The 26,577-nt window shown below is 38.0% G+C and overlaps 1 pseudogene; it reads left to right on the forward strand.

The window, feature by feature from the left end:
- Positions 1-2,655: 2,655 nt before the first annotated feature.
- Positions 2,656-7,508, forward strand: LOC121253363 (annotated as a pseudogene).
- The last annotated feature ends 19,069 nt before the right edge of the window (positions 7,509-26,577 follow it).

A 26,577-nucleotide genomic window follows, 5' to 3' on the forward strand; every position in this document is an offset into this window, starting at 1 on the left:
ACTTTGAGGTATGTAGACACTATCTTTAAGGTAATAATTGCCCTCACTTGAAAGAGTTTGCTACCATATTATAAGTAATTCACCTCCAGGATAAAACAAAGTCACAAACTACAGATAACAATTATGATGTTTTTCCTTTAGAGTTTCTCTATAAAATTATGTAAATGACTAAAAAAAATGAAAGAATAGAATGTTTAAATTCATGAGTCTCATCCTCTATTTATAGAGAATGAAGTGACACCATGTGAAAGATCACAACTCTTAACTTGTGATTTTTCAACTGGCAGTTATTGGTTTAAAGGTCATGATGTTTCACATAAAGACCAAGAGACATGTCTAACCTAGTGGTCAGGCGCCTCCCTTGGGGAAGGGGGTACTGGTTCGAGTCTCCTCAATGAGTGCAATGTTTCAAGGCATTGCAGTGAAACATCATGTTCTTTAAACTAGTAACTGCCAGTTGAAAAATCACAAGTTAAGAGTTATGATTTTTCACATGGTGCCACTTCATTTTCTATAAATAGAGGATGAGACCCACAAATTTAAATATTCTATTCTCTCATTTTTTTTATCTGCGATTGGTGACTTTATTGTATCCTGAAGGTGAATTAATTGTAATCCGGTAGGAAACTCTTTTAAGTGTAGGCAATTATTATCTTAAAGATAATGTTTTATGTCTCAAAATTACATTTATTTTTTTAAATTACTGTATCCGCTCAAATTTCTTGAACACAAAAAAGCCATGGCCACGCTTTAGAAGTTAGAGGTAACACAAGCTCAACTACCCAAACAACCGCACGTGCCTCTGTCCTACCCGTCACGTGAACACATCACGTACTTCCCTCCACATGAGTGAACTGGGAAGCAACAACAAAAAGAGGTAGAAATAGCTTGAAAGTTGAAAACCGGATTTGCTTTCACATTACATCCATTCTCTGCGTGACATTTGACTTCTTACTCTAAGCTCTCAATGTTTTCTTCACAATGTTTTCTTGACATACTTTTCTAATGCCCGTTTCTCCTTGGGAGTCACGTAAGTCAGGGAAAAAGGATCTCTTGCACTCCCACACTTCAATTTGCTCTATTGACTCTTCTCTGTAAGTTGTTCCATAGCTCATCTCTCAGGTTCTATGCTGTCTTAGAGCTCTTGTACTTGGGTCTTCATGAAACTATTATTTACGAGGGAAACTTGTTAAGATATAAAATAAATAATAAAATTTATCTTTTCTTATAAGTACTTTTAGGACAAGTGGTGATTTCACAAAACTAGCTAGTGCTGCTCGGTTTTTTGCTGCATTTTGACATTAATTAGCTTTTGATACTGTTATTGATTTTGTCAATTATTTCTCGGTTAGTATCATATCCTATGCTTTTCGTTCTTACAGCTGTTGCGGCTTAACTTAGTATAGCTATTGTGAATCTGTTTCTTCTCCAAATCAGAGTTGGTTTAGCTTTTTAATTTTAACAAGAATCAATGTACTAAGCTCATATTTTTGGTGAATTAATAAGTGACTTAAAAGAAAAGATTTGTAGGATAGTATTTATTGAGGAATAATCCTACATTGCCTGTAGACAAGGTCTTGAGCATGTTTATAAGCAATGAGTAATCCTTTCTTATAGAATTGGTTTTATGAGATGAGTTAGACCCATGAATTTCTTTATGGTATTAAGAGCCATTTTGAACACTGGGGCTTCACAATTCTACTTTCACCGACTGCAACTTTAATCATTCGCACATCATCATTTCTAAATATCTCTTTTCTTTTGTCTTTCACTCTCTTCTTTCGCCATGGCTACTCTATCTCTCAATGTTGGCAACTTCATCACACTCAGACTCAGCCCCACTAATTATCCCTTGTGGTGTGAACAAGCCTTGGCTCTTGCAGAGAGTCAAGAATTGGTCGGCCATCTCACAAATGAAGGTCCCGCTCCCACAAAATACACCGCACCAAATCCAAATAATCAACAGATGCTGAAAATTTTGTTCCACACTTATCAGATGCATACATTGCCTGGCGAAAGTCTAATCGTCTCCTTCGTGGGTGGATCATCGGTACACTCTTAGAGGAAACTCTTGGACTCGTTGCTGGCCTCGACACATCTCATGTAGTATGGGAAGCACTAAAAAATGCATATGCCCAAGAATCGCAAGAACACAAATTTACACTACGGCAATAGGTAACTTATCTTTGGAAAGAAGATGACAAAACCATTACAGAACATATTTGTACCTTCAAAAGTCTATGTGACAGTTTAGCAGCCATTGGGAAAGCTGTTCCTGACCAAGAAAAAGTTTTTTGTCTTCTTACCAGTCTTGATCCTCAATATGAAACCTTCACAACTACCATGTTGAAGCCCCCACGACCTTGATACTCTGAGTTGGTTCATCAACTCCAAAATTTTGATCAAAGGTGTAACTGGTTCTCTAGTCATACAGATGTACCAGTTTCATCACTCGCCCATCAACTGGCATTTTATGGCCAGCAGCAGCAACATTCCCAACAAACTTCCTTAGGAAATCGTGGAACCTAACAGAAATTCACATCCAATGGGTGTGGATTCCAAGCACAACAGCCCAAGGATTCCAATAGAAGCTACAACAACAACTCTTCTTCTGCCAACTCACAACGCCATCCTCCACCACCAGGTGAGCGTCGCATGACTCCTACAGAGAGGGACAAATACCGTGATCAACAGTATCAATACTGTGGGATGATGGGTCATATTGCCAAGATCTGTTGGTGGGTGCCCAAAAAGTCTACTCTTCATGATGAAATTTCACAAGCACTTGCAGCACTTACCTTAGACAACACAATCACAGACACAGAATGGACAACATACATTGGAGCTTCCAACCACATGACAGGTAAGCCAGTTATGTTAAAAAATATTTGTAAGTATTCTGGTAGTGACACAGTTTTAATTGGCGATGGATCTTCTTTGCCAATTCTTGGAATTGATGATTCTTGCATAAAGCAAAAGAAAGCTGCCTTACCTCTTCATGATGTCTTGCTAGTTCCAGATTTAACAAAAAAATTACTCTCTGTAAGCCAGTTAACTAAGTTAACTACTCAATTTCCTGTCAATTGTGAATTTTCTAATGTTGACTTTGTGTTAAAAAACGGGAAACAGGACAACCAGTGATAATAGGGAGACGTAGGGGGTGATCTTTACGTTCTACCCACTTCGCCGAAACTGCATTTTTCTCATCGTTTCAAATCCGGCACCAACGCTTAGGCCATCCTCAATCTTCAGCTTTACAGTTACTAAAAATAAGGGACTAATTGATGTCGTAGGGGCAACCAAATATGAATATCTTTGTGACAGTTGTCAATTACGAAAGCTTAGCCGGTTACCTTTCTCTTGTTCTGAACATTCAAGTTCCAGTATTTTGAAAAAACTCATTGTGATTTGTGGGGACCTGCTCCTGTTTTATCTATTGCAAAATTCAAATATTATGCTTGTTTGGTAAATGACTTCTCTAAATATACATGGATTATTCCCTTACATCGTAAATCTGATTTTTTTAATGCATACTTAGCATTTGAAAAATACATTGACAGGCAATTCAACAAACACATTAAAATTTTCCATTCAGATGGGGGTAGTGAGTTCATCAACTCCAAGCTTTCATCTCACTTTCTTTCCACATGCACTATTCATCAGCTATCTTTCCCATATACTCCTGAGTAGACTGGTATGGTCGAAAGATGTCATAGGACTATAAGAGAGCTAGGTATGACTATGTTGTTTCACTATGGTGCTCCTTTATTTTTATGGGTAGAAGTTTTCACTACGGCTTTCTACCTTATTAATCAACTGCACTCATCTGCTCTTAATTTTGAAACACCATATTTTGCACTGCATGGAGCCCATCCTGTTTACTCTTCACTTTGTGCCTTTGGCTCTAAATGTTTTCCTTACACTTAGGACACACGACGTCACAAACTTGATCCAAAAACACTTATTTGTATTTTTGTAGGCTACAGTGATAAACACAAAGGATACAAGTGCTTTTATCCTTCAAGTATTTTTTTTTTATTTTTTTATTTTTTTATTTCACGGCATGTTATTTTTTATGAATTAGTCTTTCCTTATAAGATTGCCAACACTTCCTGCATCACACCTACAAAGCCACAAGTCAGTAGCATTTTTTATTTTTGGTTACCACACACTGACATTAGCTCCTTTACAGGGCCTTCTGTGCAATCTTCTACACCACCTTGTTTGAGTCCCTTATCAGTAGTAGACGTCCATACACCAATCTCACCACCCCACCATCCCAGTTCCATTGACCTAACAAATATTCCATCCTCCCTATCATAGTCTTACAACTCGACATAGCTTGAAACACCCCCACCAAAAGAGTTTGAGCTATTGGAACCATCTCCACCCGCATCACTTTGACAGCTTGCACCTGAACAATTGGAGTCATCCCATCCTACTCCAGATTCCTCAGCACCGATACTTCATTCTATGAAAACTCGGTCTAAACTAGGAGTAATAAAACCCAACCCAAAGTATGCTTTGATTGCTACCACATCTGTCGATGTGCCTTGTGAGCCACACAATGTTAGATCTGCCTTGGCAGATTCTGGTTGGAAAGCTGCCATGGACAAGGAACTTGCGGCACTACATCAAAATAAAACCTAGAGCTTGTTCCTCGCACATCTAACATGCACGTCATTGGATCTAAATGGGTATTCAAATCAAAACTCAAACCTAATGGTTCTCTAGAACAATTTAATGCACGTCTTGTTACAAAGGACTATCATCAAATTGATGGAGTGGACTATACCATATTCTCCAGTTATTAAACCAGGAACCATTTGCATGATTATTACTATAGCACTTGTTCAGCAATGGCCTATACGTCAGCTTGACGTAAAGGATGCCTTTCTGCATGGTTTAATCTCTGAAGATATATATATGCAACAACCCCCACGAATGGCAGATCCTCAACACTGAACATATGTTTGCAAACTCCAAAAAGCTCTCTATGGTTTAAAACAAGCACCACATGCTTGATTTGATTGATTCAGTGCTTTTCTCCTAAAATATGGGTTCTTTTGCAATTTAGCAGATCCTTATTTATTTTTCACTCTGATTATGACTCACTAATTTTTTTTTCTTTATGTAGATGATATATTGCTCATAGGATCTACTCCAACACTTGTTACAAATTTTATTCAACTGTTGAGTCATGAATTCACAATGAAAGACTTGGGACAGATTCATCACTTTCTTGGCATAGAAATCTCCCCAACATCCAATGGTCTTCATCTATCCCAATCACACTACGCTCTTACAATACTTGAACGATCCAACATGGTAGATTGCAAGCCCATGAGTACACATCTCAAAGCTAAGAAAAAAACCTCTTCAAATGTTACTCTCATGGAAGATCCCAGTTACTATTGAGGACTTGTTGGAGCTTTACAGTACCTCACACTCACATGCCCTAATATTTCATTTAGTGTTAACTATATGTCTCAATTCATGCATGCTCCCACCATGGCTCATTTAAAAATGGTTCGGCATATCCTACGATACATCAAAGGAACTATTGACATAGGGTTACATTTTTTTTCAAACATTACACTTGATCTGTTTGCTTTTTCAGATGCAGACGCTCCACTACTGGCTACTACACCTACCTAGGAGGAAACCTCATCTCTTGGTGTGCAAAGAAACAACATACAATTTCCTGGTCAAGCACAGAAGCAGAATACTGAGCCATGGCTAAAACTGCAGCTGAACTAATATGGATGACCTTCATTCTCAAAGATCTTCGCATTCCAATGGCATCACCTCCCATACTCTAATGTGACAATCTTAGTACTCTTTATATGACAGTTAATCATGTGTTCCATACTCGAAGTAAACAAATTGAGTTGGATTACAATTTTGTGCGCAAACGAGTTGCACTTAGACTGCTTATCACTCGGCATATCTCCATTGATAACCAAATTGCAGACCTCTTCACTAAGCCAATGTCAAAGGTAGCCTTTCATTATTTTAGAACCAAACTCTACCTCCGACCCCGGCACAGTTTGCGGGAGGGTATTAGAACACAACATCTCGACAAGCCTGGCAATTGTGAGAGTCAATGGAGAGATAAGGGTGGACACGATTCTCGAAGCAATAAGGTTGGAAACTCCCATGATTCTCGTAGCAATAAGGCTAGAAACTCTCATATTTTACCTCAATCAGTGGAGAGACTTTGAGAGATATTGGAGCTCTAATGGCAACTCATTCATACCAAGATAGTGATCCAACTAATAAGGAATGCACATAAGCTGTCAACCAGATTTATGAGGAGCATATCAGTTGGCAGATTTGATGAGATTTTATTGTTTATTGTTTCCATCTTTATCTTATGTATTCATGTTTAAATACATGTCTTTTGTATCGCCTCTATTCACGTTGCGATCAATAGAAATAAAATCATTTCTTTACAAAATCTCTTCCTTCTTATCTTTTTCTTTATGGTATTAGAGCTTGTCCCAGAAAGAATGAGGGCCCACAATGCTTACCGCGTGACAAGGATTAGAAAAAAATACTGGCCTGCACATGAGGGGGGTGTTAAGGAATAATCTCACATTGTCTGTGGACAAGGTCTTAGACATGTTTATAAGCAATGAACAATCCTCTCTTGTAGAACTGAATTGAACACTGCATCAGCATATTATTTTTACCCAAGAGCATCAGAAGGGCATGTGCCTCTGCACTCTCTACAGGGCTCCTGGTTGATACAAATCTGGATACATCAATCCCTGACACTTATAGACCACCTCCAACACCTATGCCATATGATGTAATTTTAGGGCGTCCTCAAACTCCACCTGTGGCTCAAGAAATTTGCAACAGCATGATGGATGCAGCGGTGCAAACAACAAATTCTGAATCTTTTCAACAAACAGTTGATGGCAACACGCTAGAAAATTCAGCAAAGTCGGAAGATCCAAAAGAATCAGAATGCAAAGTGCAAATCGATTTTGAACTTGATTCGGCAAAAGGGTCAGAAGTTGAACTTTCAAAGCCAGTGGAACCTGTTATTTTTGCATCAAAGGAAGAGGATTGTCCCATTTGCTTAGAAGAGTATGTGCTGAGAATCCAAAAATTACCACAAAGTATGAGCATCATTTTCACCTTGCATGCATTCTTGAGTGGATGGAATGAAGTGATGCAAGTGCTGTGTGCGATAAGGAGATGATTTTCAATCCTCCTATAGTTTAGCAGCAATCAGGTGATCAAGAAGTCAAGTTCCAACTTCTTTGCTGTTCAAAACATGGTCTAAGAGGAGGTTACAAATCTGCTAGAGTTTTCAGATCTCTCTCTCTCTCCTTTTAAGTGGCAGCTACAGATTTAGCTGTGATTTGGTTAATTTGGTATTGAGGAGTCATGCCCATTTCAAAAGGATAGCGTCTTTGTGCATATACATTTACTTTTAAACTTAGGAAGAAATGGAAAGAAAAACAGAAAGTAAATATAGAATTTGCACGATTCAATCCCGGAGGTCCATTATACATTTGCAATGGATTCGTCCTTAGTTTTTGGCCAGCCAGTATGTTATAAGCAATATATTTGCTCGAGTCGGATTGTAGTTGAAGGGGTTGCCATGTTGTCATGTTGATCGTCTCTTGGTGATTGTAGCCTCTTAGTTTATTTTCGCAGATGAGATGAGATAAAATGAATTGAGATTAAAGCTAAAAGTTGAATAAAATATTGTTAGAATATATTTTTTTTAATTAAAAAAAATAAAAACCTCCGAAGTTCATGGTCCCATTTTTGATAAATTAGTGGGACCTTCTTATTCAATGTAAATTTGAACCAGTTAGTTTTCAATTTTGTTGTATATTGTATGATTTCAAAGTTCTTCATCATATATAATGAAAATCGTTTGGGAGATCTTCCATCAAAATGCTTAAATGGATGCTGCTGATTATCTTTCAGGACTCTGTACGTTAAGCTTTACAGCTCCTGAAAGTGCGATGAGCATATCCGCAACCGACTGCTGGGCTTCCTTCGCACCATATTTAGCCAATGGGGCATGTTGTCCTCAATTAAATGCCGCGCTAGTGATTATTATAGGGCAGTCCAGTAACTACTCTGGGAGCCTTGCTTTGAACAAGACTCATGCCAGCCACTGCCTCTCAGATGTAGAGAAGATCCTAGAGAGCCAAGGAGCAAATGAGGATCTCCAAAACATATGCTTCTTCCACCTAAGAACCTCACACAAGCCTCTTGCCCTCTTACAGATGTTGACGAATTTGAGCACACCCTGGACTCTTCTAGACTTCTGGATGCTTGTGAAAAGATTGATCCCGTCGATGTGATGTTCCCTGTAATTTTCTTCTGTTCATCCCAAGTCTTGTCGGAAATTTGATTCTTTACATTTTGGTTGTTTCCAAGCATATATAATTTGCCTTTATTTAATTCCTTTGTTGCTACCTCCGCATAGTGTTTCGCAATCGACAAGGATGTGAGTGTTTTTAGTCAATTTGATTACTCCTGAAGATTGGTTTTACTGATAGTGTACACTAAAAATGGTCTCTTTCACATCGGTGTGAAAAGTATCCTGGCCTTACTAGATTCAGCTTCTCTACATTCGAGACTCCTTCTCGCTTTTTTTTTTTACTGAATATAGCCCTGGAACTAGGGCTGCAACCCGACCAACCCGGTCCATGTTTAGGCCCGACTCGACCCGACCCGACTTTAAACCGGGTCAAATAGATATGGACCGACCCGACCCGACATTGGAAGCAGGAATTGGGAGCCCGAATCGTGTACAAACAGATCAAAAAAACCTTACAAATCCCTATACAATCCATTTCCTGAATTTTCAAATTTAACGAGCGCCCACTATTACAGACAACTTGAAAACATCCTCACCCCATCACTTCAAATTTTCTAGGAAAAATAAAGGAAAATCAAGACTAGGAAAGCAAGCTAAAATTCCCAAAACAAGCAATGTGCAAGATCTGCACCTTCATACCAGAAAACCAAACCCATTAGCACCATAAATCAAAGAACTTACAAAGCAGTCGTCGTCAATGGTGAAAATATACTTCTTCTTAGACACCCAAAGCAGCGGCAAGCAGAGTCCTTGAAGGAAATGCTGGAGGCTTTGGGACCCAGAATCTTGTTGATGTCGTTGCGGTTATAGAGCTCGTAATCGAAGCCATCAGGGATGTTGATGGTCTTCGAAGGATCACCATCTTGGACGATGATGAGGTGGTAAGGCTCAAAGCTCATCTTTCAGCAACGGCGTTGGGGCATGCAAAGAAGCTTCAACGTTAGCCATGGCAGAGAAACAGAGTGCATGATGGAAGCCGTGTATGGATTTGGAAGGTTTTGGGACTTTTTCAAAGGCTGCCGGTGTCTGAACTAAGCTGGGTTGCGATTTTACGTTGATGGAATCCGCAGAGGCCGGAGATGGCAACGTCGGAGGCTAAGGTTTCTAAACTTTTGTTTGAAGAGAGTGAAATTAAGTGTCAGCCCGCCCCCTTTTTTTCTTTCTTTATAGCGGTTTCAGCGGGTTTGACCCACACGTTACTTCAACCTGCTATTTTGGTCGAGTCGGGTCGGGCCACACGGACGGGTCGGGTCCTAATGTTTTCTGCACAGCCCTACCTGGAACGATGTGCCCCCCTTCCTCTATAAAAAGGGGTTTTTTAAATCTTGATTAGACTCTAATGGAGTGAGATGTTATCGAAGATGTGGCTTACACTAAGTTCTAATTTTTGGTTATTGAAAAATATTGTGTTACTGCTACTGATTATAAGATGCAAGCAGCTGAAAAATGTAGATGTTTATGGTAATCTTAGTTGTTACATTTTAAGAATGCTTATGGGAACTCCTCTCTTTGGTGAAAATTCGGTAGATTTAACTCTGCTTCATCCATGTTTTCTTTTAGAGTCTGGCTACCGTTTACCAAGCTTGCCTTCGGATGCGACATATGATAGGATGATAGGACTTCAGGGATTGGCTTCGGTTGTGATCTGAATGACAACAATGAAGCACCTTGGCCCTCTAAATCGTATGTCCCTACTTCTACCTGCAATAAAAGTATTTTTACAGGACATGGTTCTTCGTCCTATTTTCTTCGATAAGTTGTTCTTTTCCCCTTTTCACTATCCCCCCTCAAATTCTCGCTTTTGTGTCTTTCTGTTGTGCTAAGTGCGGCAGTTATGAACAGTACATAAAAAGAGAAAGCAAGAAAAACACATAGATTTAACATGGTTCGGCAGTATGCCTACATCAATAGAAGCGAGGACTAAATTTTCACTAACTATCAAAAGTAGGTTACATCATATGTATTGATACTAACCCTAGCTGTACAGAGATATTAGAAAATTCCAATAATACCCCTGTGCCTCCCACTTTCGATTGATTGTTTCCTTGACTTGATGGAAATTGCAGCTACCAAACTTCCAGCAATCCCTGCAGCAACATCTGCACAAAGTGGTAAGGGGATTACACCCGCATTGCAGTGCTTGAGCAAGTCTTCTTCTTTCTCTCTCTCTTTTTTTTTTTTTTAAATGGCAATGCCGTGGAATTTGGAAACCTTTATCTCCATTATCTCAATTCATCTCAACTGAAGTAAGCTGTAATCTCCAAAAAATTGGGATCGGCCGCATGGATTCTTCTTCAAGATCTTATGCTATTAAAAATGAAAATGTAGTTTGTAAAGGAGTGGAAGTTGGAAACCTTTTGTCTCTAATATCTCAGGCTCCTAGCTCCCGGCTTAAGTATATCCGACTTTGGCAATCAACTGGTATCACATATGCTATGAAGGAAGTTTGCTAGATAGTTCATTCTCAATTAATCTCTTGCTAGTGATTTATTCTGTAACAATGCTAACAATTTTCCTGTTCAGACTAACTTCCCCTACATGATCATGGCAAGTTTTGAGGTGTTGTTGCTTCCCTTGCTACTAGCTTGGGTGTCTTCTTTCCCTTGATTCCTTGAACAATCCTTTTATGATGCTTTCTGGCCAGCGTTTCAAATTTTAGTTGATACCCTTCCAGTCCCTATCAAAAACTAAATTGCTTGAAAACGTTACACAAAATTCCTGACATATCCGTGCATGATTAAAAGTGTTTGATGCAGCTTTCAACATTTTTTAGAAATTAGAGTAGAAGCCGAATCTCTAACCTGGTGCTTACCATTTCAAGCACGAGGCAGTTTTCTTACATTGTTTGGTGGAGTCAGAAGGTTATAATTGCTGCAGTTATCTACTCAGAATGAACTATCTACCAGATCATGCCATTGATAGTTTCTATGATTTTATGCCTTATTAGCTCTACAAAATTGCTGAACTTAGTGGAACCAGAAGCTTTTCATTTATAATTAATGGCTTCACTCAGATCTCACTCCTATGCATTGCAGGTCGTTATGCTGAGAGCTTGATGTTTCCACCTCTCGTGCCACCCTTACTGGTTCTCAAGATGCTCCTTTGATTTTTTTTTTTTAATTTTTTTTTTCACTTTTCTTTGGTTCTTTTGGCCACAAACAGAAGTTGCTCTTTGTGAAGATAGCTTCATGGTAAATGATTTATAGAGTCATATGGGATACGAGTTTTGCACATTTTTTTTGAAAAAATGAATAAATTTTGAATCCAAATGAAAAAATTCACTTTTTAATGATGGACTCTATTTTTTTCAAAGAGAGTACGAGAGATTTGCACACTCTCAAACTGCATCTGGCATTAATCTTGGTATAGAATAGAGAGAGTATTTTTTTTTTTTTTTTGAGGGGTGGGGGTTCTAGAGAAAGCTTCACAAATTTCAATTCTAGAATGTATACAATACTGTTCATTACTTCAAAGTGCAGATGCTTTATTCCTTCATTCCCTTCTCTCTTTCATTTTTCTTTAATATATTTTCCACTTTCCATATGATTAAGAAGCAAAATGTAAATTTTTAGAAGAGCTTTGATCTATTGCTTACTTCCTTACCTTGAGTACTCATTCGAAGAAGTGATTATGGTTTTTATTTGTTCAGCTCATGATATTATGGTTTAAATTAATTAACACATTCTCAACTTCTTAAGAGGAATTGGATAATAAATGGTGTAATGAATTGATGTTGAAATTATATGTTAAATTCTATTATTTCCCAAACTGACCCTATAGGCCGGTAAGGATATGTATATATCAAATGGAGTTCTATTTGTTTTCTTTTGTATCATTCAAAGGTTGTTGAGACTAATTTTAAAAACTAACGAAAGATTTGTCAGGATGATAAATTAATTTGTAAAGGTTTATTGAAAGAGAAATTATTGTAGCCATAATATGCGTTTAGATATTGAGATGAGTTGAGATGAATTGAATTTTTTATAAATAGTAGTGAATTGAAATTGTTGAATGAGTTTGATGGGATATACTTAAGATGAGTTTAAAATATATTTAAATATTAAGATAAATTTAGATATATATATATATATATAAAGTTGTAAAAGAAATAGATTTCACCATTATTTTATACTATTCACCTGACAGTTAAAAGGAAAATTTTCTCTTCCGGCGCCAAACAGATTTCTTTCTCGAAAGTAACCGAACTCCCTCTTTATTTCTCTTTTCTCTAAAATCGTAATGGGACCACTTACACCCTCTCCCTATTTCTCTCTCTTTCTCTTTAATGTGTGGGATCCACTGACATTCTCTCTATTTCTCTCTCTTCCTCTTTATTTGACTGACACTCTCTCTATTTCTCTCTCTCTTTAATTTATGGGACCATTGACTCATTAACTCTTAATTCTTCATATTTAGGCACCACGTATAAATTAGTATCAAGTTTTTGTTATTAATTCAGGCCTGCGTACCACTTCATAAAAAAGAGAGAAGAAAAATTCTATTGTGTAGAACACAGTTAGTAGTAAAATATTTATATAATATAATTTGATTTAAAAGATAAATTTTAAAATTTATATATTATAAATCAAATCTTACAATTTAAGTGATGTAGATAATGTGCTCTACACACCGACTTAAAAATTAAATAAAAAAAAATACTAACATTCGACTTCAGAATTGAATAACCAAAAAAAAAAAAAATACTAACATTAAGTGATGTGGATATTGAATCTCAAGTTTTACACAACCACATTTCATTTCATTTAAAACAGGGTTGTAGTAAGAATAGCCTGAAACCAAATCCTTCTATTCAACAACAAAGGTGAAGAGACGGTTTATATTCTATGATTGTATTCTCGTAATATTCTATTATTATTTATTATTTATTTTTTATTATTATTCATTATTATTTAATATTCTATCATTACTTTTTTATTACTATTTATAGAATATTCGAGATCATTTTATTACTCAAACGCAACCTTAATTAAGAACCATAACTGCTTTTTTCTATTTATCTATTTTTTTTTTAAATAATCCGCTTTCAAAAAATGATGATGAGATTTATTTTTTTAACTAAGAAAGAATAATGAAATGGTTAAAGCATTTAAGTAGATGCAAAAGTCCTCAATAGCAAAAATTGGGATAAGAAAAGAAGAAAACAACTGGTTTATGGTATTTACTAATAAAACACCATTGTATATGGGACAAAATAAAAAAAAATACAAAGTGGTTATGTGCATTTTGGTTGCATGCAACTGAACAGGGTCAATAACTCTTTTCTTGGCGGCATCCACGACTGCACTGGAAAAAATTACTTTGCCTGTTAAGTTGTATTACTTGTTTGGTAAAAATTTTTATTTATTTAATTTTATTTAATAATTAAAGAAGTGATTTTAAATATATTAATATATTTTTTTATTTTTTAAAAATATTTAAAAATATAAATTAAAAAAAAAAATTAAAAACTAACTAACAGCCAAAACTAACGGGTTAGGTAGTAGAGTAACTCGACTCTTTTGGAAAAGACCGCGGGCCATACATCTCTTGAATCACGTTCTATTGGCCGAGAGAAGATGAGAGTTGAGACGTGGATTACTCCCTAGCCACAACTTGAGTAATTCTTTATATATTTTCTTTTAATTTTTATTTTTATTTGACCAATAAAAAACACGTTTCCTTTCTAACATTGTTGCACAATCACAATGTTTATTGTAATCGGATGTTTGTTAAGGAATCACACCTCCTTCTCATGTATTTTGAATTACTTAGGTTAATAAAATGTTTGCTTGATTAGAAAAAAAAAACTCACTGATTTTCCGCGATTCTTGTTTTGATTTAGTGCTTTTAATTTATCTTTTATCTTTTAATAATAATATACGTATAATTATTTATATATAATATAATTATATTTTTAGTTGAGAATATTTATGTATATATATATTTCTTAAGAAAAGTCTAGTCCTATCGAGAATACTCATCAGTACCGATTGTTATATATATATATATATATATATATATGAGTCGGGCTACTCTACCGCCCAGAGTAGCCGCTCGTTCTTACCGCACAACTGTTTTTAAGTTTTTATTTTTTCTTTATTTTTTTTTCATATTTTTTTAATATATTTAAATATTTTTAAAAAATAAAAAAATATATGAATACATTTAAAATCACTTTCTTAATCACTAAATAAAAATAAAAAATAAAAAATAAAATTTTTTTCTAAGCGATACACTTAAACGGTCACATGGGCCGGCAGAGTAGACTTTTCCTATATATATATATATTAATTAATGGTTAATAAAATATTTTATAAATGATTTAATAAATTTATTTTTTTAAATATTTAAGAGGGTTAAAAAAAAAAATTACATGTTCAGTGAGGGTGAGAATCGTCGGACGACGTAGCAGCCCTCTTTCAGAAAATATCGATATTCCCAACCTGGAAAGCGGAAACGGGATAATTGTGTTGGTTCCCAGAAGAGTACTGCTCCGCTGGGAGCTATAGCCGGGTTCTAGCACATGTTTTTTATGTGTTTTTTAATTATTTTTTATAAAATTTTTTTTAATACTTTTAAAAATTTAAAAAGGATAAAATAAATTTAAAATATTATTAAAAAATACTTCCTTAATTATAAAATAAAAAAATACTATTAAAAAATACTTCTTTAATCACTAAATATTTTTTATTTTACTTCATGATTAAAGAAGTATTTTTTAATAATATTATAAATTTTTTTATTTTTTAAAAATATTTAAAATTTATATAAAAAAATTAAAAAAATACATAAAAAAAAATACATAATAGAGCCAGCAGTAGCTCTAGTGAGAGCTACCAGCGGTCACTCTATCGTTATTCTTTCCAGAAAGGACAAAGAGCATCCAACATAAACAGCTCCCTCACTCATTCAAGACACAGTTATTATTCACAACTACCGCTCTTTCCCTCTATGAAATAACATAACTGACTCACATGGAAGATTGAAACCATTATACGCTCATTTATTCAAGCCAAAGAAGTATCAACGTAGTATTGTTATTCACCACATATTACTTATGTGATATAATTTAATTTAAAAAGTAAATTTAAATATTATAAATCAAATCTTACTATTTAAATAATATGGATAACATACTCTTGAGAATAGAATAACTCATATCAGAAGTGCAATCCTCATATTTATTTTATAAATAAACTTTTTTGGGATATCAAAATGGGTCTAATAACCCAAAAATTATGAGACTAAGGGCATATTTGGACGAGTAATACTATTCATCATTTCAAATTCTATCATCCTTTCATCATCCTATAATGTGGTATTAGGTGATTAAAAATTATTTATTACATTTCACTTGTCAACCTATCACTTAATGCCACATTATAGGATGATAGGAGGATGATGGAAGTTAAGATGATGAATAGATTTTTTCTTTGAAAAAAGAAAAGAGAAAAACTGAATAAAAATATTATAAAGTTAAAAATTAGTTTAAATATAATTTTTTTAATATTATTTGTGTTTTATAGTTTGTAAAAGTTGTATTAATTTTTTATATTTGAATAATGATTAGATAATTTTTAGATGAAAACTTAAAAATTAAAAATTAAAAAATATTTTATGTAGAGAATAAAATTATTATTATTAGTTTTTTTTATAAATTTTAAAAATTCTGATAGCATCTAAACATGCCCTGAAAACGCTTTATTTTTATGATTATTTTTTTTTTTTGGGGCGTGCATGGCACTTATTAAATTGAACATGCTGGAAAGCTGATTATCTCCTACCAAGAACAAATTCTTATCACCAAATGTGCATTCCTATTGGGTGGAGGGGTATTGATGCTTTTTAAGTGGACCTGAAGTTGCCTTTTTGTAGGGTCACGTCCATGTATGCTCTACATTAATATTGGCTGCCAAACTTTGATTAGACTCCTTGACCACTTTAAGAGAATCATTCTTTATTTCTTTAAGTGGGTGTGCCATTATTGCGAATTCTATGTGCTTTTTTTTAGAGCAATTTGCTGACACTTTTTGTTTTTTTTTTAAACAGAGTTTTCGTATCTTGCATTTTCATTCACAAACATTTCATTCATTTTTATTTTTTTCATAATGATTAAAACTTATGATATTAATTTTCATTTATATATATTATTGGATATTTACATAATGGAGGAGTAAATATTGATCTGGTCTAAACTAGGGATCCAAGGTACATCATTTATAAATGATAGCTACTCAAAAGAGTCGTGTAGCTTAACATAGACCCTAACTGACCTGATTATTAGGGAGATGTAAACTTCATATTATGAATATAAATAATGTGGTAATTAGATAACTTCGATGCATCGGAGATAAGCCTTCTAATGGCTAAACATTGTGCAAACTTAATCAGTTTATAATATTCATCCAATATTCTCTATGCCTATGTATAAGGGCAACATGTAACTTTCAAATTATTTGATTGAGCATGTTTTAATTATTATCTCTTACTTATTGCAAACTTAAGCATCGGAAGTGTTACAGGCATAACGCATCGCCTACTTAACGATTTGCAAGTTAACAATCATGATCGATGGTGGGACACGTCCTTTGCAGTGGCGCCATCTATGAGATCGTGTAATCTGTGATTTCAGTTTTTCACTGGACTTCAACGTGGTTCCCTCATATCGACCGTGACACGTTCTTAAGCAACTCATGAACCGGAAGCAATGCCTACAAACATAGAAATACGATTAGCAGTAGCTGAAGAAAAGTTGAATATTACGTTAGACGCCATGGAAAACCTAAGGAAAGAGAACGAAGAACTAAAGCGCCACAACATTGAGCTTAGTGAAGCTACCATGCTTTGCCTCATAGCGCGGAAGTAATGGTCGTGCCACTCCCACCGAAGTCTAAAGTGCCACATATAGAGATGTGTGATGGGTTGAAGGGCCTAGTAGATCACTTGGATAACTTTAATTAGCATATCACACTCCACGGTTTCCCAAGAGAAATCGCTTGCCGATCTTTTCCCCTAACTCTGAGGGGAATGGCAAGAGGATGGTTTGGAATGCTCCAGCCTGGATTGTTTGATAGATTTGAAGAGCTAGCTAGAAAATTCTTTACATAATTTATGTCCAGTAGTAGGCGCCCAATGTTGTACCTCCTGATCATCAAATAGAGGGAGGAGGAGGAGAGCCTAAAGACATACCTCACCCGCTTTAATAAAGAAAGATTGACGATAGATGGCCAAGACAAGAAGATTACTCTAGCCGCTCTGCTAGGCGGGATATGGCCATGCAGCCCATTCGTGGCTGAGTTGGCTAGAAAGACCCCCTTTATCCTGAGAGAGTTCATGGATAAGGCGGATGATTTCGTCAACACTGAAGATACATCACCGGCTCTTATAAAACCAAGGAAAGGGGAGCCGAAGGCGGAACGCAAAAATAGTTTGGGGGACAAGAAAGTTACATTGAACCATCAAGACAATAGGCACGAAAGGTAGCAAAAGCATAATACCTGACTCATCCACAAAAATTTGAATGTGCAAGAAAAGGAAGAGCCAGAAAGAGAATATCACCAACCCAGAACCAATAGGCGCTACTGCAAATATCATAAAATGAGATCTCATAGGACAAAGGACTACATGACCATGAAGAAGAGAGTGACCAAACTGGCGGACACTAGAGAGCTTAAGCGAATGGTCGCGAAGCGACCAAAGCCCAAACGACGATTTGAGAGAGGGCACAACCCCCGTAGAAGCAGCAGCCAGAATAGACGGCGCCTATAGAGGGAAGATGGCTGTAATAATGATAGGGACATGGCGCCCCAGAATAACGATAGGGACAGGGTCCCCTAGGCAAAATTAGGACAATAGAAAGCAGATTCGCTGAGGGAAGCACATCCTCGTCTAACAGAAGGGTGCACGCCCAAAGGGCAAGATATGAAGAAATTTATGTGGTGGACAGGTCGTCCAAGCACCAAAAACTTGACGCCTTAGTAGCTCTCTCTTTTGGGGAAGAAGATTGTGAATGAGTATTGTACCCTCATGATGATGCGCTAGTAGTAACCCTTTTGGTCGGTAATTACACTATTAGGCGCATCCTCATTGAAAATGGGAGCTCAGCAGACATATTATTTTGAGAGGCTTTCGTAAAGATGGGCATAGACGCCACTAAGCTGAGACCCTCTCTGACACTACTGAAGGGTTTCGCTGGAGATTTGATCCAACCGATGGGTGCTATTACCCTCCCAGTCACGACGGGAAAAGGGATGCATACTGCAACCACTATGACCCATTTTTTAGTTGTGAAGGCGCCCTCCTCGTATAATGTTATACTAGGGAGACCGACATTGAACAATCTGAAGACAACTATGTCCACGTACCACCTCAAGATGAAGTTCCCAACTGAAGAAGGAGTGGGGGGGGGGGGGGGGGGAAGCACGAGGTGAGCAAGCCCTGGCACGAAAATATTATTTGTAGGAACTAAGGAGCAAAGGGAGAGAAGTATGCGCTATCGGAGGCGACGATGACCAGGCCGCTCAGGAGGATGGTCAGAGCACATTGCCCCCACTTCTTACGGTCCTTCTGGACAGGGGCTTAGAGGTGAGGGACGAGCAAAACCTATAGCATGCAGAGGCGAATGAGCCATTAGAGATCGTAACATTATACCCAAATCTCCCCAATACAACAATGCGGATAAGGACTAAAATTCTCCCAAAATACTGAGAGGCCCTAAAGTAACTATTAGTAGAGCACTGAGATGTATTCGTCTAGAGTCATGAAGATATGCCAGGGATTGAAAAAAAGGTTATCAAACACCGACTGTGCGTGAACCCCATGCACAAGAAGGTGCGTCAAAAGAGAAGATCGTTCAGCACAGAGAAATACACAGCCATCGCCAAAGAAGTAGAACGCCTGCTCGATGCGAGATTCATCAAGGAAGTCCATTACCCCGAATGGCTATCCAATGTTGTCTTAGTGAAAAAAGCGAACGGGAATTGGAGAATGTGCATGGGTTTTATCGACCTTAATAAAACCTGCCCAAAAGATAGCTTCCCCTACCATGAATCGATGTCATCGTAGATGCCACTGCAAGGCACAAGATGTTGAGTTTTATGGACTCCTATTCAGGCTATAACCAAATCTGAATGTACCCAGCATATGAAGAGAATACCTCATTTATCACAGACCATGGGTTGTATTGCTACCAGGTTATGCCATTTGGCTTGAAGAACGTAGGGGCAACCTACCAGAGCCTGGTCAACCGAATGTTTAAGAACCAAATAGGGCACACCACGGAAGCTTACGTGGATGACCTGTTAGTTAAAAGTAAAGAGCCCGCCTAACATCTGGCTGACCTAAGAGAAATGTTCATAGCACTACGACAGTACAAGATGAAGCTGAACCCATCAAAGTGCTCATTTGGAGTAAGGTCGAGTAAGTTTCTGGGATTCATTGTGTCAAAAAGAGGAATTGAAGCCTCCCCAGAAAATATTAAAGCAATCATAAACATGAAACCGCCAAAAAGTCTAAATGACATGCAATGGCTGGCAGGAAGAATAACAACCTTGAACAGGTTCGTATCCAAATCCATGGACAAATGCCTCATCTTCTTTAGGGTAGTGCGGAAGGTACACCCCTGGAACAAGGAGTGTGACAAAGTTTTCCAAAATTTGAAGCAGCATTTGACCAATCCACTGCTCTTGAGGCACTTTATAGAAGGAGACATACTCTATACATATCTAGCGGTATCCCCCCCCCCCCCCCCCCCCCCCCCCCCCCCCCCCCCCCCCCCCCCCGTTTTAGCCGTCCTTGTCAAGGAGAAATGGTTGGTGCAACTACCTGTGTACTACACAAGTCACGCCCTAAGGGGAGCAGAAGTCAGATATCCGCAAGTAGACATGTTAGTGTTTGCCTTGGTGACAGCAACCGGGAGGATATGCCCATATTTCCAGGCCCACTCAATCAAAGTGCTCACAGGAAGCCCACTGGCAAAGGTGTTGCAGAAACCAGACAACTTTGGAAAACTAGTCGGGTGGTCAATTGAGCTTAGCGAGTTCGACATCAAGTACTTTCCAAGGAAGGCCGTGAAAGGGCAGGCGTTGGCCAACTTTATCGTCGCATTCTCAGGTTTCCCACCAGAAATGGTCGCCGTCTCGACAGGAAAACCCTGGATTCTCTTTGAAGATGTCTCATTTTGTCATGCTAGCGGAAGGGTAGGAGTCCACATAATCAGCAGCGAAGGGCAGGAGCATCGCTACGTGGCAACGTTCACGTTCAAAACTACCAACAATGCAATAGATTATGAGGCTCTCGTAGCAGGGCTTTCAGTGGTCGAAGCATCGGGGGCAACCGAGGTAGAGGTGAAGTCAGACTCACAAGTAGTAGTCAACCAAGCGTTGGGAACATACGCCACCAAGGGAGAAAAGCTGAAGAATACCTAAGTCGAGTCTAGGAGGCGCGCGACCGATTTTCCTATTTTTGCATAACACGTGTGCCTAGAGAATGCAACGTTGTGGCAGACAGGCTGGCACATACAACCTTGGGGATGGAGGACTCCCCCCTTGGGAAGTCGAGATAACAGTAATAGAAGTTTCAGCAATAGGACGAAAAGTCTACATGATAGGCGTCAATGAGCCCGAGTGGGTAGGCGACATCATCAAGTGTCTAGATGCTGGTGAACTCCCCGAGGGGAAAAAGGAGGCAAGAAAGGTAAGAAGAAGGGTAGCGAGATTCGTAAAGGTGGATGAGATCCTCTATAAGAGGGGTTTCTCCTCCCCTCTACTACGATGCATCTCACCAGAAAAAGTACATTACGTTTTAGTTAAGATACATGAAGGGATATGTGGAAACCACTCCGAGGGAAAGACATTGGTAGAAAGGTGGTAAGGTCAAGATACTACTGACCCAATACACTTAGGGACGCTAAAGAATTTATAAAAAGGTGTGTCAAATGTCAGACGTAAGCACCACTATCACGCACCCCCCCAGACGAGCTGACTTCCATGACTGCCCCTTGGCCATTCGCCCAATGGGGGGTTAACCTAGTTGGACCTTTCCCGCCCGGGAAAGGTGGAGTCAAGTTCATGATCATAACAGTGGACTAGTTTAAGAAGTGGGCAGAAGCGAAACCTCTGGCGACCATCATGACCAGAGCCGTGACGAAGTTCTTGTGGAAGAATTTCATTTGTCGGTACGGAATTCCACAAAGGATGGTCTCGGATAACAGGTGAATGGACAGGCAAAGGCTACGAACAAAGCATTGCTAGGAATTCTAAAGAAGAAACTCACAAACAAGTAAGGGGAATGAGTGGAGGAACTACCAGGAGTTGTGGCCCTACAGGACTAGAGTAAAGACCCATATAGGGGAGACCCCATTCACCTTGGCATACAGGAGTGAAGAGATACCCCCCGTGGAAGTCGGTCTACCAAGTTACTAAACCCACCATTTTTCGGCGCTAAAAAATGATGAAGCTATAAAAGAGCACCTCGACCCTCTAGAGGAAGTGAGAGAGGCGACTGAAGTTAGGATGATACTCAAGAAGAAAAAGGCAGGACATTATTTCAACAGGAGAGTCAAACCCAGGACATTCAAAATAGGAGATCTGGTCCCAAAGGAAAGCAGGGTCACCACCAAGGAAGATGGCAAGATCGGACCCTGATGGGAAGGACTGTACGTGGTAGTGCTTGAAGAATTCTACCCCTGATTATGTTAATTCTACCCCTGATTACATTCTACCCTGATGGGAAGGACCGTACGTGGTAGTGCTTGAAGAAATTCAGGGGTAGAATTTACTATTGTCAAATTTTATGTCTTTAAGAAGTGGTTTGTTTTTAATCTGATTATTATTATTATTATTATTATTATTATTATTATTATGAGGATAGAGATAGTGGGATAGTTTAAACTTCCCCATCTCTCTCGAACAAGCGTTCAAAGCATGCACGTTATGCAGTAGTATGTAATCGTTGACATCTTTATATTTCTCTTTATGCAATTCTCTCCATCACAACAAGCAACCTCCTTACACACATCATCAACCTTTGTTCCCTCTTTTTTGTTCTACTAGTTTTTCATCGCATGTAGTAGCAATAGGAGGAAACTATACGACCTAGCAAGCCTTCCACGTCCAAACCGAGAGCCTCTGTTTTTCAATACAAAAACAGAGCTCATGTTGCCCTTAAAAACACTACCGTGAGCCACTGGTTCACATTGAAACCACCGTAGTCACTTCAACCATCCAGACCATGCACAACCGTGCACAACCAGAGAGTCCCACCGTCATCAATCTTCACCCACTAGCCACCGCCACTGCACTCCATTTTCTTTGGGTAAGTCCTCACCGATCTCCTTTTTCGCTCCACCATATCTTAGCCTAACAAAGTAAATGCCCTCTTCGTTGCCCAGAAATTTCTTCATCGTTGACTCCACTCAGGCCATCAACCCCATCGCACTTCCTTTCTTCCACGGTGAGTAGATCACAACCTCTCCCTTGTTCACGCCTCTATATGCTTATTCTAGCCTTTGGTTTCTTCTAAAAGGAAGTTTTGGTGTTGGTTTAAATTAGGTAGGTCATTGTTGTTCTGGCTCAAATGGACAGTTGAGAGAGTGGGTTTTGGTCCTCAAGGGTGAGGTTTTTTGCTCTGTCTTTTGACAAAGCTTTGGTCTCTTGAGTGTAAGCTTATAGAGTTCAGTACAATGGAGGATGAAATAACTGCACGCTATGGAAAAATGAAGCTCATCGAGGAAGAACAACAAGAACTTATACTCACGGAAGAGGAAGTTTTATCTTCCAAACACAAAGGAAGTCATTGGCTCTTTGCTCTAATTCTCAATGATAGGATTGCCAACTGCAAGGCTTTCAAAACTACCATGGCGAAGGTGTGGAGAACAGAATGATGGCTAACCTTCAAGGAGTTAGGAACCAACAAATATTTGTTAGAATTTCAGTTGTTGGCTGACAAGGAAAAGGTTTTACAGGGGAGACTTTGGTCTTTCGATCGATACTTGATTTGTCTAATGGATTTTGAAATTGAGTTATCATCCAATGAGGTAGTTTTCAACTCAGAACCATTCTGGGTTCAAGTCTACGACCTTCCATTCGCCATCATGATAGAAAAGCTAGGGGAGCAAATAGGAGCAGCCATTGGCAAGGTGCACATAATGGAGGTAGATGACCAAGGCTATGGATGGGGTAGCTTTCTAAGAATAAGAGTGGATGTGAATATCTCAAAGCCTTTGCTTCGTGGCAGACTGGTCAACATGGGAGGTAAACAAATCTAGGCTTGTTTCAAGTACAAAAGACTTCTCAGTTTTTGTTACAAATGTGGCTGTTTGAAGCATAAAGAAGGGAAGAGTTCGAGTTTCACTCTAGCAGATCAAGCTTAGGACCAATATGGCCAATGGATGAGGGCACCTTATGTCCCTCTTAACTCTCAGATTGTTAGAAAGTATGGAGGTCCTCTAGTTTCAACACCTTAGGAAAATTTCCATAGGGAGTAGTCAGAGTCAGTTGGTGTTCAAGGAAAAGCAGGTGGAAAATCAAGCCCAGCTGGAACTACAGAGGCAACAAACACAGATTCTTCAACCCCTCCTCAAGAGCCAAATAGTTACCCCTAAAATACAGATCAACCAAACCAAAGGAGCAACTGGACTGGTATGAATGCAAGTAACAAGATGAGCATGCCTGAGGATTTCCAAGTCCTCGGGATCTCTACTGAGCTACAAGAGGTACTTCCCACTTTTCCTGCAAATGTAGTGCAAAAGGTTAGTGCCAAAAGCCACACTTTTCCTTTTACTATGCAAAAAGATGACAGACAAGCTTTAAACAACATTATTGAAACACATTACTCCCCAAACTAGTCAAACCTCACAAATCCTAATACTCAACCAACCTCATCTCTACCTACCAAAAGCACTAAATGGAAAAGAAAAGCTAAAGGTCAGTCCCCTACCCTTGCCGACATTACCAACCTTCCAAAAGACCCCCCCCCCCACTTCCTAAAGCTAAAAGACCAGCATCTGCTATAGATACTCGGGCCAGTTCCTAGGGTATTAAGAAAATGAAATTGAATCTCCCACCTGTAATTTAAATCAGGTAACTGTGGTGGCGGCTGCTCAGCAGCCCCACCCCTTCCAATGAATATATTAAGCTGAAATTGTTGAGGGCTTGAGAATTCTCACAAAATTCATGATCTTCACCTTATGGTCAAACTAAAGGTCTCTCACTTGGTTTTCCTTATAGAAACCAAGTGCAATAGTGACAAATTGGAGCAAATAGGTATCAAGATGGGCTTTGACAATTGCTTTTGTGTCAATAGTAGGGGAATAAGTGGAGGATTGGCCCTTCTTTGGAAATACTCAGTTTATTTTAAGATTGTTTCCTATACAAATTGACATATTTCTGGGTTGGTCAAATCTACTAAGGATGGCACTGCTTGGTTTTTAATAGGTTTTTATGGCCATCCCAACACTGTTAAAAGAAGTACTACTTGGCACCTCCTCAAAGCACTTACTCCTGCCTCAAATATCCCATGATTATGCTTTGGGGACTTCAATGAGATAATGAGTATTGATGAAAAAGTTGGAGCTGCCATTTACAAATAGATTTTAGAATTTAGGCAGACATTAGAACAATGTGACCTCCATGACCTTGTCTTTGTAGGAGACAAGTTCACATGGGCTTACAATCGAGAAGGAGAGCAATTCACCAAAGAAAGAATAGACAGAGCCCTAGGTAATACCTCTTGGATTGCCAAACTCGAGTTTCATTCAACCCACCACCTTGCTGCAACAACCAAGCCATATAGTGGAAGAGCTTCATCAGATTGTCCAACAAAATAGGCCTCAGTTCCCTCACTGCCCTCAGTCAACTCATTGGGAAGCTCCACCTCAAGGACAGTATAAACTGAACTGGGATGTGGCTCTAGACAAAGTTGCATGCAGGGTTGGAGTGGGAGCAGCAATCAGGGATGAGGAGGGTCGAGTGGTTGCTACTCTCAGAATGCAATAAGCCATGTTCCCAAACCCATTGACAAAGAAGCATTTGCTACTCTACAGGTAGCCTATTTTTGCAAGTCCACTGGTTTTCAAGATATCATAATGGAAGGGGATTCTCTACAAGTAGTTAATGGACTCAATTCAACAACAGATTCTATCTCCTACGCAAGACAACTGATTGTAGATACCAAGGAAACCCTTAACTCTTTTACTCGTTGGACAGTTAAGCATACTCCTAGAGCAAATAATTCTATTGCTCATGCCTTAAGCAAGGATGCTTTAAGCATCAGTGGCTATACCACTTCGTTTGTATCAGTTCCTTTTTGTATCCAAACTCTTATTTGAACTTAATGTCAGTTATGTTACATTCAAAAAAAAAGAAAAGAAAAAAAATTATGTAGGTCAACATGTGGTCATATCTTTTTGGTTAATTTCAAAACTGCCCTTTTGATTTTTGTCGGGCATCACAATTTTAATCTGGTTTCAGCTTTCCATATAGCCCTTACATATTTCTTTGTTATTTCAAAAATGCCTTCAACCACCCTTCAAGTAAAACATGCAGCTTTTCCAAGCGTTAAATCAAATCACAACTTGTTGCCTTTCTAGGAAATAATATCCATAGACCTTAAGCTTATCTTATAGTCTACTTGTATTAGTTGGAGTCTATTACTTACATTGACGCACGAAATATTTATGGAGTTTTAGTTATATTATTAAGTATAATTTTTACAATCAAATTATTGTAGTAAATCATAAAAGTTTAATTTTATATTTTAACGCTATAAATATGATGCAGACTATTTTAAGAAATGAGCTTCACTTTTTAATTGATAACTTTAGGTAAAGTATAATTTCCTATTAAGTTCGAATTTGAAAGTGAAGATATGTTACTACTATTTAATCATTTTAGTATTTATTAATCTAGTATATCATAGAATAATTATTAAAGTTCTCTGCACAGTATTTATTTAATTATGTAAAATATTATAATACGCTTTTTAGGAAATTAGAGACATGGTATTTTGTATAGGTAACGGCTTGCGAGGCAAGATTTTGGAATTAGTAATATGAGGTAAGTAATTTGATCATAAATTAAGATCATCACATGTCAGCTTAGATAAAGTATTATTAAAGCCAATTCTTGAAAACCAATATTTATGTATCTCACATGTCATAATTATGCAATCATATCATCTAGCATAGCATACGATCATGTCATTCTGCATCATGTTCAGATTCG

The sequence above is a fragment of the Juglans microcarpa x Juglans regia genome, chromosome 2S, assembly GCF_004785595.1.
Source record: "Juglans microcarpa x Juglans regia isolate MS1-56 chromosome 2S, Jm3101_v1.0, whole genome shotgun sequence".
In the NCBI taxonomy this organism is placed as follows: Eukaryota; Viridiplantae; Streptophyta; class Magnoliopsida; order Fagales; family Juglandaceae; genus Juglans; species Juglans microcarpa x Juglans regia.